Genomic DNA, 12,595 nt, shown 5'->3' with positions numbered 1-12,595 from the left:
TGGGAACTAGGAAATAAACAATGTTGAATCATGATTGCATCAGTGAATCCACAGATTACAAGTTGAAGATAAATACTTTTACTTAGAGTATTAGTATATTAGTAATTGACTGACCCGGTCTCTCCAGATCTCCTAACAGTACTATTTCTAGGGTCAATTTTAGATCAATGCTATGCATTTTCAGCCATTCCTGAACCTGAGGGCAATACCAAAATAAATGGTTTATTGATTCTGTATCCTCACAACAAAATCTGCAGAGCTTTGATGATTTTATGCCCAAAATATTCAACATTTTGTTGGTGGCAAGAATTCAATATAATAATTTTAGCTGAAAAGCATGACGTCTTGATTCTTGTGTTGTTTTATATATCAACTCATACACCCTGTACCATGGAATCTGTACATAAAAAATCTCTTCCCAACTATTTTGCAATCTGTATGGCACAGTTGTCAACATCCTGGTCCTCAAATTAAACTGGTATACTTTCCTATTTATGCTATTTTTATTCCTCCGCAAGTTTTGATCCTTTATATTGGGCAGACAGACCAGTTCCCTACCTCCTCCCACTGCCACCTGCCTCCTCCATTTTTGGGGTAATGCTGTAATCAGTTGGTTGTACTCTTGGATTGAGCAGACCTTCCTGTACAATTCTACTCCATGAAGGACACAACTCTAACATTCCAATTTACAATATCATTTAAGATCAAAATACCCTTTTCAAACATCTTTCCCATAAATACAGGTATTTTATCAACCAGCACATTTGAGTTCAGCCATAATATTTGTTGTAATATTTGTTCCGTCTTTTCAGGGTGATGAAATTGAAATTGTAGCCAGCTCTGCAATTCTTGTTTGAAAAAGAGAGACTTTTTTCAAAATATCATTTTCAATAAATCGAAAATGAGACATGGCAATCTGCACAAAGGAGAAAATACCCTTTTTAAACAATGGATGAGCTTTTCTTAGTAATCTACTTGAGAACCATTTAGGGTTCAAGTTAAACTTTTGAATAAGTGAAGCTTATAGAGAGGTTTAGTGCTTTTATATTTAATAATCTCAACCCACCCAATTCATATTCATTATATAGATAGGCACGCTTTATTTAGTCTGGTTTAGCGTCCCAGATAAAGCGAAATATGTTTTGCTCATATGATTTGAAAAACGAATCATCAGGAGTAGGCAGCGCCATAAGTGAGTAAACTGAGATATGACTAAGGAGTTAATCAGGGCAATTTTTCCATAAATAGACAGGTATTTACCTCTCCATGGTTGCAGGATCTTGTCTATTTTTACAACTTTTCTATTGAAATTCATTGTGGAGAGCTTATTTATATCTTTTGTGATATGAATACCGAGTATGTCTACTTCACCATCAGCCCATGTTATAGGTAAACTTCAGGGTCATATAAAAGTTGTATTTTTTAAAGATCCAATACGTAATATTGTACACTTATCATAATTAGGTTTTAGTCCAGAGAGTACAGAAAAGTTATCTAGATCTTCAATGAGACATTGCAGGGATCTAGCGTTCGGACTTATTATACAACTTGAGTCATCGGTATACATGGACACCTTTGTTTTTAAGCCTTGGATTTCTAATCCTGTTATTGGATCTGATTTTAATAGCTAGCATTTTGATGGCCATAACGAATAGATATGGTGACAGCGAACCCCCTCGTTTAGCTTCTCTTGACAATTCAAAACTATGATAAGTAGCCATTATTGACTATTTTACACCTGGTGTTGCCATACATTATTTTTTACTAATTTTACAAGAGAATCACTGAAATTGAAAAAAATCCAGGCATTTATAAATCAAATCCAATCTTAATTTATCAAATGCCTTTTCAAAATCCCCTATAAATACCAGGCCTGGCTTCTTAATGTTTCATAATGTTCTATTATTTCTAGTAGTTGTCGTATATTATGTCTTCCTTAATTGACCCCCTTATGAACGTAACAGATTTATACTAGTTGTGTCAGGCCCGCCACGTATTGACTCATCCAGCTGTAACGCATATCATTCACTGGCTTGTATGCAAAGCAATAATAGTTTCAAAACATCTCCTGCCATGTCACTGATGCGTCGTGAAACAGTGTTATTTGATGAAGGTATTGTCTGTATCGTTTTTTGGGGGGCCTTTCCCAGCCATATCTGCGGCAGCAGGAAGAATTAAGTCCTCCACAATAGTATGGGGCTTGCCTGTCCTAGCCACTCGGTAGCTCACCATATAAGACGCTTCTAGCCCCTTCTTATTAATGGTATGTGTTGCTTTTATTCATGTCGTACTCCTCGAAAGTTGTCTTTATTTTCACTCAAACTCCTGTGGCTTATTTTTCAAATGGTCATGTTTAGTTTCTAAATGTCTGTGCAAGAGTGAAGGTTTCCCGTGAGAGAGTAACAGTTAATGTGATTGGAAGTTAATTATTTGACTAGGCTACCTGTATTTGACATTGTGTTATTTCGCTGATTACTAGATGGTTGAATTTTATTTTGGGCAGTGAAAAGAGGCTACTCAGGTGAGAAAAAAACCCAAATGTAAAGCCCCGTTGAAAATATAAATGTACTGTTTGAAATTTTAAAAATAATATATTTTTTAATGTGAATCACATTTTTATTTGGCGTACCCCTGACTGCATTGCGCATACCCCCCCAGTTTGGGAATACCTGGTATACAGGATGCAATTTAAGTGCTGCAGCTATCTAAAGAAACAGAGACATTTCTGAAATAAAAAGTTTATCTTGACAAAATTTAACAGAGGAACATTTGCCTGAACCTGAATTAGTCCACTAATTCATGTTCCTCACAAAAGAGTGTTGGAAATCTCTTTCCAGATTCTGACGACAACCTATTTCTGACATAGTTTACAGCCTTTGTCAGAGCACATTGTTCTATTGGGCTTTCGGGAAAAAGATTTCCAACGACCTGCCTCGAAGCTCCTTGATGAGGGTGGCTGTTGATGAAGAGCTGCATGCAGGTAGCTAGATGCTGTTCCTCAAGTCTGTTTTGACCTGAAATAACAGAAAGAATAATAAGAGATGGGTGAGGGACAAAGATTATCTACTTTCACATTGAAATATTCTTACTTGTTGCATTGCAGAGAAGTCCCTCTCACAATTAACGGAAGACACTGGTATAGTCAGTGCGATTGCTACCAGCTGGGTAAGACGGCGCTAGAGCTGCCCCCAATCATCAAACTGCAAGGCCAGCTTTGTCTTTGCCGTCAGCTGGTCCAAGCCCTGAAACACAAAAAGATGTACAACATTAAAGAAGAGCCAACAGAGTGGGAGTTCAACAGGAAAAAGGGTTGGGCAACACTGGCCTAAAATGTTGTCTTCAAAAGATTATCACATTATCACACGCCATTTTTTATTTTTTAAATTTTATTTCAACTTTATTTAACCAGGTAGGCTAGTTGAGAACAAGTTCTCATTTGCAACTGCGACCTGGCCAAGATAAAGCATAGCAGTGTGAACAGACAACACAGAGTTACACATGGAGTAAACAATTAACAAGTCAATAACACAGTAGAGAAAAAAAAGAGAGTCTATATACATTGTGTGCAAAAGGCATGAGGAGGTAGGCGAATGATTACAATTTTGCAGATTAACACTGGAGTGATAAATGATCAGATGGTCATGTACAGGTAGAGATATTGGTGTGCAAAAGAGCAGAAAAGTAAATAAATAAAAACAGTATGGGGATGAGGTAGGTAAAAATGGGTGGGCTATTTACCGATAGACTATGTACAGCTGCAGCGATCGGTTAGCTGCTCAGATAGCAGATGTTTGAAGTTGGTGAGGGAGATAAAAGTCTCCAACTTCAGCGATTTTTGCAATTCGTTCCAGTCACAGGCAGCAGAGAACTGGAACGAAAGGCGGCCAAATGAGGTGTTAGCTTTAGGGATGATCAGTGAGATACGCCTGCTGGAGCGCGTGCTACGGATGGGTGTTGCCATCGTGACCAGTGAACTGAGATAAGGCGGAGCTTTACCTAGCATGGACTTGTAGATGACCTGGAGCCAGTGGGTCTGGCAACGAATATGTAGCGAGGGCCAGCCGACTAGAGCATACAAGTCGCAGTGGTGGGTGGTATGAGGTGCTTTAGTGACAAAACGGATGGCACTGTGATAAACTGCATCCAGTTTGCTGAGTAGAGTGTTGGAAGCAATTTTGTAGATGACATCGCCGAAGTCGAGGATCGGTAGGATAGTCAGTTTTACAAGGGTAAGTTTGGCGGCGTGAGTGAAGGAGGCTTTGTTGCGGAATAGAAAGCAGACTCTTGATTTGATTTTCGATTGGAGATGTTTGATATGAGTCTGGAAGGAGAGTTTACAGTCTAGCCAGACACGTAGGTACTTATAGATGTCCACATATTCAAGGTCGGGTGCAGGCAGCGAACGGTTGAAAAGCATGCATTTGGTTTTACTAGCGTTTAAGAGCAGTTGGAGGCCACGGAAGGAGTGTTGTATGGCATTGAAGCTCGTTTGGAGGTTAGATAGCACAGTGTCCAAGGACGGGCCGGAAGTATATAGAATGGTGTCGTCTGCGTAGAGGTGGATCAGGGAATCGCCCGCAGCAAGAGCAACATCATTGATATATACAGAGAAAAGAGTCGGCCCGAGGATTGAACCCTGTGGCACCCCCATAGAGACTGCCAGAGGACCGGACAGCATGCCCTCCGATTTGACACACTGAACTCTGTCTGCAAAGTAATTGGTGAACCAGGCAAGGCAGTCATCCGAAAAACCGAGGCTACTCAGTCTGCCGATAAGAATATGGTGATTGACAGAGTCGAAAGCCTTGGCAAGGTCGATGAAGACGGCTGCACAGTACTGTCTTTTATCGATACCTTGAATGCTCCAACTAGCACATGTTGCTTGTAAGAGGGCCACTCTTGCAGCATAGCAGCCTCTGGCGCTTGCAAGAACTGCCTGGAGAGGAGGGTCAGGTTAAAGGTGTTTATCTTCTCACTAGAGAACACAGCCTGAGGTCCCAACACACTGAAGGCCCCCAGAATCTCCAGGTGCTGGAACCTCCAGTCTAGGCTGTCCTTGAGGCCAACAAGATATGGATTCATGACCTAATTACAGCACAAAACAGAAATTGAGTGATTAATAGCTGTTTTAGTTTATCCAACACAATTTATGTAACATTGTTTTCATCACAACATTTGAAAACAAATGTTTTTACCTCCTCTCTGAACCGAGCCCAGAATTGCTCCCTGGTCTTGGTCTTCTCCAACGGGCCTCTCCTCGATGTTGAGTTTGCCCAGACCCATTGGGTCATCGAGGTCCTGGTGGACTTGGCTCAGAAATGACCCCTGGGAATCACCAGAATGTTTTATGGTGAGGAGTGATGCCATTGTCACAGGGACCTACAACACAAGTTGTTTTGCTTGAAGTTATTATAATGAAGTGTCAATATGTAACAGTATAACTTTAGACCGTCCCCTCGCCCATACCCGGGTGCGAACCAGGGACCCTCTGCACACATCAACAACAGTCACCCACGAAGCATCGTTACCCATCGCTCCACAAAAGCCACGGCCCTTGCAGAGCAAGGGGAACAACTACTTCAAGGTCTCAGAGCAAGTGACGTCACCAATTGAAACGCTATTTAGCGCACACCACCGCTAACTAAGCTAGCCGTTTCACATCCGTTACAAATAGTGCTTAAATATTTCATTGCGTAGTGCTGTCCTGTGACTGTTAAACTGACACATTTGTACATGTTTGAACATGAAGATAGAAAAGAATGTACCTGCTCTTTTATGGCCAAGAAGTTTACATCCTCCTTTCAGAATACTTTTGAAAGCCGTGTCAGGCGTGGCAGCACGTCCCCCTGCAGGTAAAGTGCTGCCACAAATCTGAGAGTTAGAAAAGTTTGTCACTCCACAATGATACATCAATTGACAATAGAAAACAGGTTTTAAAAGCCACATTGTCGACCACTCAAATACAGTTTTGAGTCCGCTATAATCTATAATATATGTAGGCCTACCAGCGTCGAGGTCTTTAGCAGTTGGGCACCGGTTCACCTCAGCCAATACTGCACTGAGGTTTCGCTGAAGATTAGCCACGGCCAGGTGCTGGGACAGCCAGCAAACATCTTTCACTTCCTGCAAAATACATTTATTTTTAGTGTAGATGCAGTAGGTAAACAAGAGGAGACCAGAGTAGACAAGTGAAGAAATGTGATGCATAATCTCACCTTCACTTTTAAGTACTGAAGTCCCAAGGTCGCTGAAGCAGCTTTCAAGACTTCTGTCTTGTTACTGCTTTTGGCAAAGTAACTATGGAGCTGCTGCAGATGCTCCTTGATAGTGTCCATATAGGGGACCTCAGCTGATGCATCTTTACAGGCCAGAGCAATGCAGTGGGCAGCACAAGCCACAGGCACCGTCCACAGGAAGGCATCCTGTTTTGCCACACCACTAAGTTGTCCTGTTTGTATCACAGGACATACTGTGAAAAAAAAATTGAAGAAATTGTTAATGCTAAGACTTTGTGTTGTGTCCATACCAGTCATCACTGCAGCCCCATCAGTGCCCAGGACGTACAATCTCTGTTGGTATCTTTTTGATGTGCAGCACCACCTTGATGGCGGCAACAATGGTGTCTGCCTTACCATCAGAGACTGAGACCAGGTCGAGGAACTGGTTGTAAAGGTGTCCCTCTTGATCCATGTATCTGGAAAACGTACAAAAATCCATACACAATTGCATTATTACTCATGGATGACTGTAGAATATCACAACTAAAAATAATTGTACAACTCTAATTAAATAATACCTGACATGTAAAATCCAGGTACTTATTAGTTGCCACATCTGTAGTTTCATCAGGCTCCAGGCCATTGGCTACAGATGTCTCTGATTAAAGGTCCACCGGTTATGATTTTTCAACGCCGATACCGATTATTGGAGGACCAAAAAAGCGGATACCGATTAATCGGCCCATTATTTGTTTATTAATTTATTTATTTGTAATAGTGACAATTACAACAATACTGAATTAACACTTATTTTAACATAATATAAAACATAAATAAAATCAATTTAGCCTCAAATAAATAATGAAACATGTTCTATTTGGTTTAAATAATGCAAAAACAAAGTGTTGGAGAAGCAAGTGATATGTGCCATGTAAAAATGTGTGCCATGTAAAATATGTGCCATGTAAAAAAGCTAACGTTTAAGTTCCTTGCTCAGAACATGAGAACATATGAAAGTTGGTGGTTCCTTTTAACATGAGACTTCGATATTCCAAGGTAAGAGGTTTTAGGTTGTAGTTAATATACACTGCTCAAAAAAATAAAGGGAACACTTACACAACACAATGTAACTCCAAGTCAATCACACTTCTGTGAAATCAAACTGTCCACTTAGGAAGCGACACTGATTGACAATAAATTTCACATGCTGTTGTGCAAATGGAATAGACAACAGGTGGAAATTATAGGCAATTAGCAAGACACCCCCAATAAAGGAGTGGTTCTGCAGGTGGTGACCACAGACCACTTCTCAGTTCCTATGCTTCCTGGCTGATGTTTTGGTCACTTTTGAATGCTGGCGGTGCTTTCACTCTAGTGGTAGCATGAGACGGAGTCTACAACCCACACAAGTGGCTCAGGTAGTGCAGCTCATCCAGGATTGCACATCAATGCAAGCTGTGGCAAGAAGGTTTGCTGTGTCTGTCAGCGTAGTGTCCAGAGCATGGAGGCGCTACCAGGAGACAGGCCAGTACATCAGGAGACGTGGAGGAGGCCGTAGGAGGGCAACAAACCAGCAGCAGGACCGCTACCTCCGCCTTTGTGCAAGGAGAAGCAGGAGGAGCACTGCCAGAGCCCTGCAAAATGACCTCTAGCAGGCCACAAATGTGCATGTGTCTGCTCAAATGGTCAGAAACAGACTCCATGAGGGTGGTATGAGGGCCCGACGTCCACAGGTGGGGGTTGTGCTTTACAGCCCAACACCGTGCAGGACGTTTGGCATTTGCCAGAGAACACCAAGATTGGCAAATTTGCCACTAGCGCCCTGTGCTCTTCACAGATGAAAGCAGGTTCACACTGAGCACATGTGACAGAGTCTGGAGACGCCATGGAGAACGTTCTGCTGCCTGCAACATCCTCCAGCATGACCGGTTTGGCGGTGGGTCAGTCATGGTGTGGGGTGGCATTTCTTTGGGGGGCCGCACAGCCCTCCATGTGCTCGCCAGAGGTAACCTGACTGCCATCAGGTACCGAGATGAGATCCTCAGACCCCGTGTGAGACCATATGCTGGTGCGGTTGGCCTTGGGTTCCTCCTAATGCAAGACAATGCTAGACCTCATGTGGCTGGAGTGTGTCAGCAGTTCCTGCAAGAGGAAGGCATTGATGCTATGGACTGGCCCGCCCGTTCCCCAGACCTGAATCCAATTGAGCACATCTGGGACATCATGTCTCGCTCCATCCACCACAGACTGTCCAGGAGTTGGCGGATGCTTTAGTCCAGGTCTGGGAGGAGACCCCTCAGGAGACCATCCGCCACCTCATCAGGAGCATGCCCAGGCGTTGTAGGGAGGTCATACAGGCACGTGGAGGCCACACACTACTGAGCTTCATTTGGACTTGTTTTAAGGACATTACATCAAAGTTGGATCAGCTTGTAGTGTGGTTTTCCACTTTAATTTTGAGTGTGACTCCAAATCCAGACCTCCATGGGTTGATAAATTTGATTTCCATTGATAATTTGTGTGATTTTGTTGTCAGCACATTCAACTATGTAAAGAAAAAAGTATTTAATAAGAATATTTCATTCATTCAGATCTAGGTTCTTTTAGTGTTCCCTTTGTTTTTTTGAGCAGTGTAGTATTTATAGGACTTTCTCTCTAATACCATTTGTATTTCATATACCTTTGACTATTGTATGTTCTTATTGGCACTATAGTATTGCCAGTGTAACAGTATAGCTTCCGTCCCCCTCCTTGCCCCTACCTGGGCTCGAACCAGGAACACAGACAACAGCCACACTCGAAGCATCGTTACCCATCGCTCCACAAAAGCCGCGGCCCTTACAGCGAAAGGGAAATAACTACTCCAAATCTAAAAGCGAGTGATGTTTGAAACAGTATTAGCGCACACCCAGCTAACTAGCTAGCCATTTCACATTGGTTACACCAGCCATTAGGCTGATAGGCTTGAAGTCATAAACAGCGCTGTGCTTGCGAAGAGCTGCTGGCAAAATGCACGAAAGTGCTGTTTGAATGAATGATTACGGGCCTTCTGCTGCTCAGTCAGAGTGCTCTATCAAATCAGACTTAATTATAACATAATAACACACAGAAATACGAGCCCTTGGTCACTAATATGATCGAATCCGGAAACTATCATTTCGAAAACAAAAGGTTTATTATTTCAGTGAAATACGGAACCGTTCAGTATTTTATCTAACGGGTGGCATCCCTAAGTCTAAATATTCTTGTTACATTGCACAACCTTCAATGTACGTCATAATTACGTAAATTTCTGGCAAATTAGTTCGCAATGAGCCAGGCAGCCCAAACTGTTGCATATACCCTGACTCTGCGTGCAATGAACACAAGAGAAATGACACAATTTCACCTGGTTAATATTGCCTGCTAAACTGGATCAGTAGTTATAACTAGTGATTATGATTTACTGTTTTTTATAAGATAAGTTTAATGCTAGCTAGCAATTTACCTTGGTTTCTACTACATTCATGTAACAGGCAGGCTACTCATGGAGTGCAATGGTTAGAGCATTGGACTAGTTAACTGTAAGGTTGCAAGATTGGAACCCCTGAGCTGACAAGGTGAAAATCTGTTGTTCTGCCCCTGAACAGGCAGTTAACCCACTGTTCCTAGGCCGTCATTGAAAATAAGAATGTGTTATTAACTGACTTGCCTAGTTAAGTAAAAAGGTATTCAAAAAAATAAATACAAAAAATAATAATAATAGTAATCGGAAATCGGCGCCCAAAAATACAGATTTCCGATTGTTATGAAAACTTGAAATCGGCCCCAATTAATCGGCCATTCCGATTAATCGGTCGACCTCTAGTCTGGATGGCATGGAGGATAGGCTCCTCCACAACTTGAGCCAGAATCTTCAACATTTCGTCCACTATTGTGTGACCTGTAGTTTGTGTTCTTGCCAATCTTCAAGTAAATGAGAACAATGTGAAATAAGTCAGGTGACATTTAAATAACAAGTGAAGAAAATATGAACAAAAAAACCTTGAGCTTTTGTGAAGTAGTCAGAACCCAGCAATTCAGCAAGGTCCAGCAGTTCTGGAGCATGTGAACAGCAACAGACATAATGCGTTATTACTGAGCCAAGGTTAGTGCACAATCTGAAACATATTTTACATTAGAAGACATTTAGAGTGTAGTTCAGTGGAATTACTGGTGTCTGGGGCAATACCTACTAAAGATAGCAAGCATTACAAAACTACACATAATGCTGTAGGCCTTACTCCTCTCCTTCCATCTCCCCTCCTGGCTCTCTCCTCTGCTCCACTCTGTCCCTCATGCATCCCTACCTCACTCCCGGGATTCTGCCTCTTCTCTGTCTAGTACAGTAAGCCATACACTTATAAAAACGATATCTTAAGATTTTAAAGAGTTAGCTAACTAAATAAAGTTTAATTTAATTCAGGCTGATTTGACAGCTAGCTAAATTGACACTTGTCTCTGTGCCCCATTTCTCTTTCGTTGCTGTGGCGGGAAATATTTCAATAAACTAATGAGGGGAAAAAAATCTAATCGAGGACCGATAAATGTAGCCATCTTGCTTGCACTTGAATCTTCCAAATTAACTAGCTAACTTGCTAGACTAGTAACGTTTGTTAACCATGTTTCTATCACGAATATTATAGATCTAAATTATGTTAGTAGAGTTTTTATGTTATAGCTAGCTTATGTAGTTAACTAGTTGGCTAGCTAACGTACCTTTCTTGCAGGTTCTCACGTAGGTGCACTCTGACTTGATTCAAGTGAATTGTCTTTCGTGCCGCAAAGGTTCTGTGTTGGGCACTGGTCCCTGGCGTGTCGTTTCTCGCGCAGGTTCACTCTGAAGTGATTCAAGTTATTGTATTTCGCACTGCAGAGCGCTGGTCACTGGCGCGCTGTTTCTTAAGTTGCAGGCTGTCTGCCACAGCTCACATAGCTAAATAACCTTTAGAACTATGTTGAACCCAGACAGATTATCTATTTACCAAGAAAAGCGAATGTGCTTTATTGAAACTGTTTGGTAGAAATAGGATGTTTATTTTTGTGTAGCGGCAATGATTCTGCCCTGGCATAGCGCCACACGTAAATGAACGCAGAGGAAACACTGATGATGTCATTGATATCATTTTATCTGTGGCCAATGAATTTGAGCCTTCTTGGATGGGCACTTCTAACTCTGGTAGGTTTTTGCGGTGGCGTAGTGTTCCCCTGAGTGACAGAACACTGAGCCAATCACGGCGCAACTAGAGAACATTACCAACCCCTATGCTCCGTATTTTCAGTTGGCTGCCCCACCACCACAGAGCTAGTCTGAAACACCTGTATTTTGGAGCTGCCTTACTCAAGAAAGCAAAAAAGAGACCATGTTTGTATGCGGCTTTATTAACTCAATGATTATTATTATTATATATATTTTTTTACATTGTTTGCAAACTGATATGTGACACGCATGCATATCACACAGTTAGAATTATTTTTTAAAGCTAAACAGGTGGGGCTCTACCTGCCTTGAATGACTGGTCGCCACGGTGTCTGTCTATGTGTGGGAGATAAAATAGATACGTTACTACGGGTAATGTATTTTGGTGTGGGTGTGTGTGCACAGAAGGCAGGGTATGTACTATGTACCCCATTCTTACTGTAGATGCTAACTGTTTTAGCACCTATTGACAATAGTAGTTTCTGACCGGGGGTGTTTTGTTAATTAAGCACCCCGATGCTAGTCTGAACATTAACACCCATCGCTTGCGATACATTCCTTATGTTTCCAAAAACGTATCTTTCATATCAGTGTGAAATCATTTTCAAAAAAACAAAAGGTTCAATGACTACATACCTTTTTATAGGGTATGGTTAGTGTTCCCACACGGCCATATTCCATGTCACATCGCTTGGTTACAGACAGAAGACATAGGCGGCTACCTATGCTAATTGGATCTGTAGCCTGCTCTGAACACCTGTGTGTAAGAGTAACTGGAGAGGAAGTGTAGTTCATCAACTTCTTTGGTATAAAGGCATTCGTAACAATATGTGCGTTCCGCCACCTACTGTGCGGGTGGATAATAAAGATCCCCAACATGAAATAATGCAGGGTAAAAAATGAATAAATTATAGTATGGAATTGCAGTTGAAGTCAGAAGTTTACATACACCTTAGCCAAATACATTTAAATTCAGTTTTTCACAATTCCTGACATTTAATCCAAGTAAAAATTCCCTGTCTTAGGTCAGTTAGGATCACCACTTTATTTTAAGAATGTGAAATATCAGAATAATAGTAGAGAGAATGATTTATTTTAGCTTTTAATTTGTCCATCACATTCCCAGTTGGTCAGAAGTTTACATACACTCAATTAGTAT

The 12,595-nt window shown here is 41.5% G+C and overlaps 1 protein-coding gene and 1 long non-coding RNA gene across 7 annotated transcripts in view; one reads left to right on the top strand and one right to left on the bottom strand.

Moving 5' to 3' along the window:
* The window catches only part of LOC112225381 (SPRY domain-containing protein 7), a 32,951-nt gene that overhangs the window by 1,836 nt on the left and 18,520 nt on the right, over positions 1–12,595 (top strand). The gene's annotated exons all lie outside the window — the stretch shown is intronic.
* LOC112225382 lies at positions 2,648–11,396 on the bottom strand. 6 transcript variants are annotated; one of them, XR_002949572.2, is made up of 10 exons: positions 10,956–11,396; positions 10,242–10,295; positions 6,633–6,694; positions 6,216–6,469; positions 6,006–6,123; positions 5,766–5,871; positions 5,196–5,379; positions 4,855–5,085; positions 3,090–3,242; positions 2,648–3,014 (listed from the first exon to the last, which is right to left on the bottom strand). It is a non-coding gene; the product is annotated as an uncharacterized LOC112225382 (long non-coding RNA). The 6 variants fall into 6 exon arrangements; XR_002949571.2 differs by having other exon boundaries at positions 10,242–11,393; XR_006080008.1 differs by lacking the exon at positions 10,242–10,295 and having other exon boundaries at positions 10,956–11,393.

The sequence above is a fragment of the Oncorhynchus tshawytscha genome, linkage group LG26 (assembly GCF_018296145.1).
Source record: "Oncorhynchus tshawytscha isolate Ot180627B linkage group LG26, Otsh_v2.0, whole genome shotgun sequence".
NCBI lineage: Eukaryota > Metazoa > Chordata > Actinopteri > Salmoniformes > Salmonidae > Oncorhynchus > Oncorhynchus tshawytscha.
The sequence above is the reverse complement of the archived record's forward strand: the minus strand, read 5'-3'. Positions and strand labels throughout refer to the sequence as shown.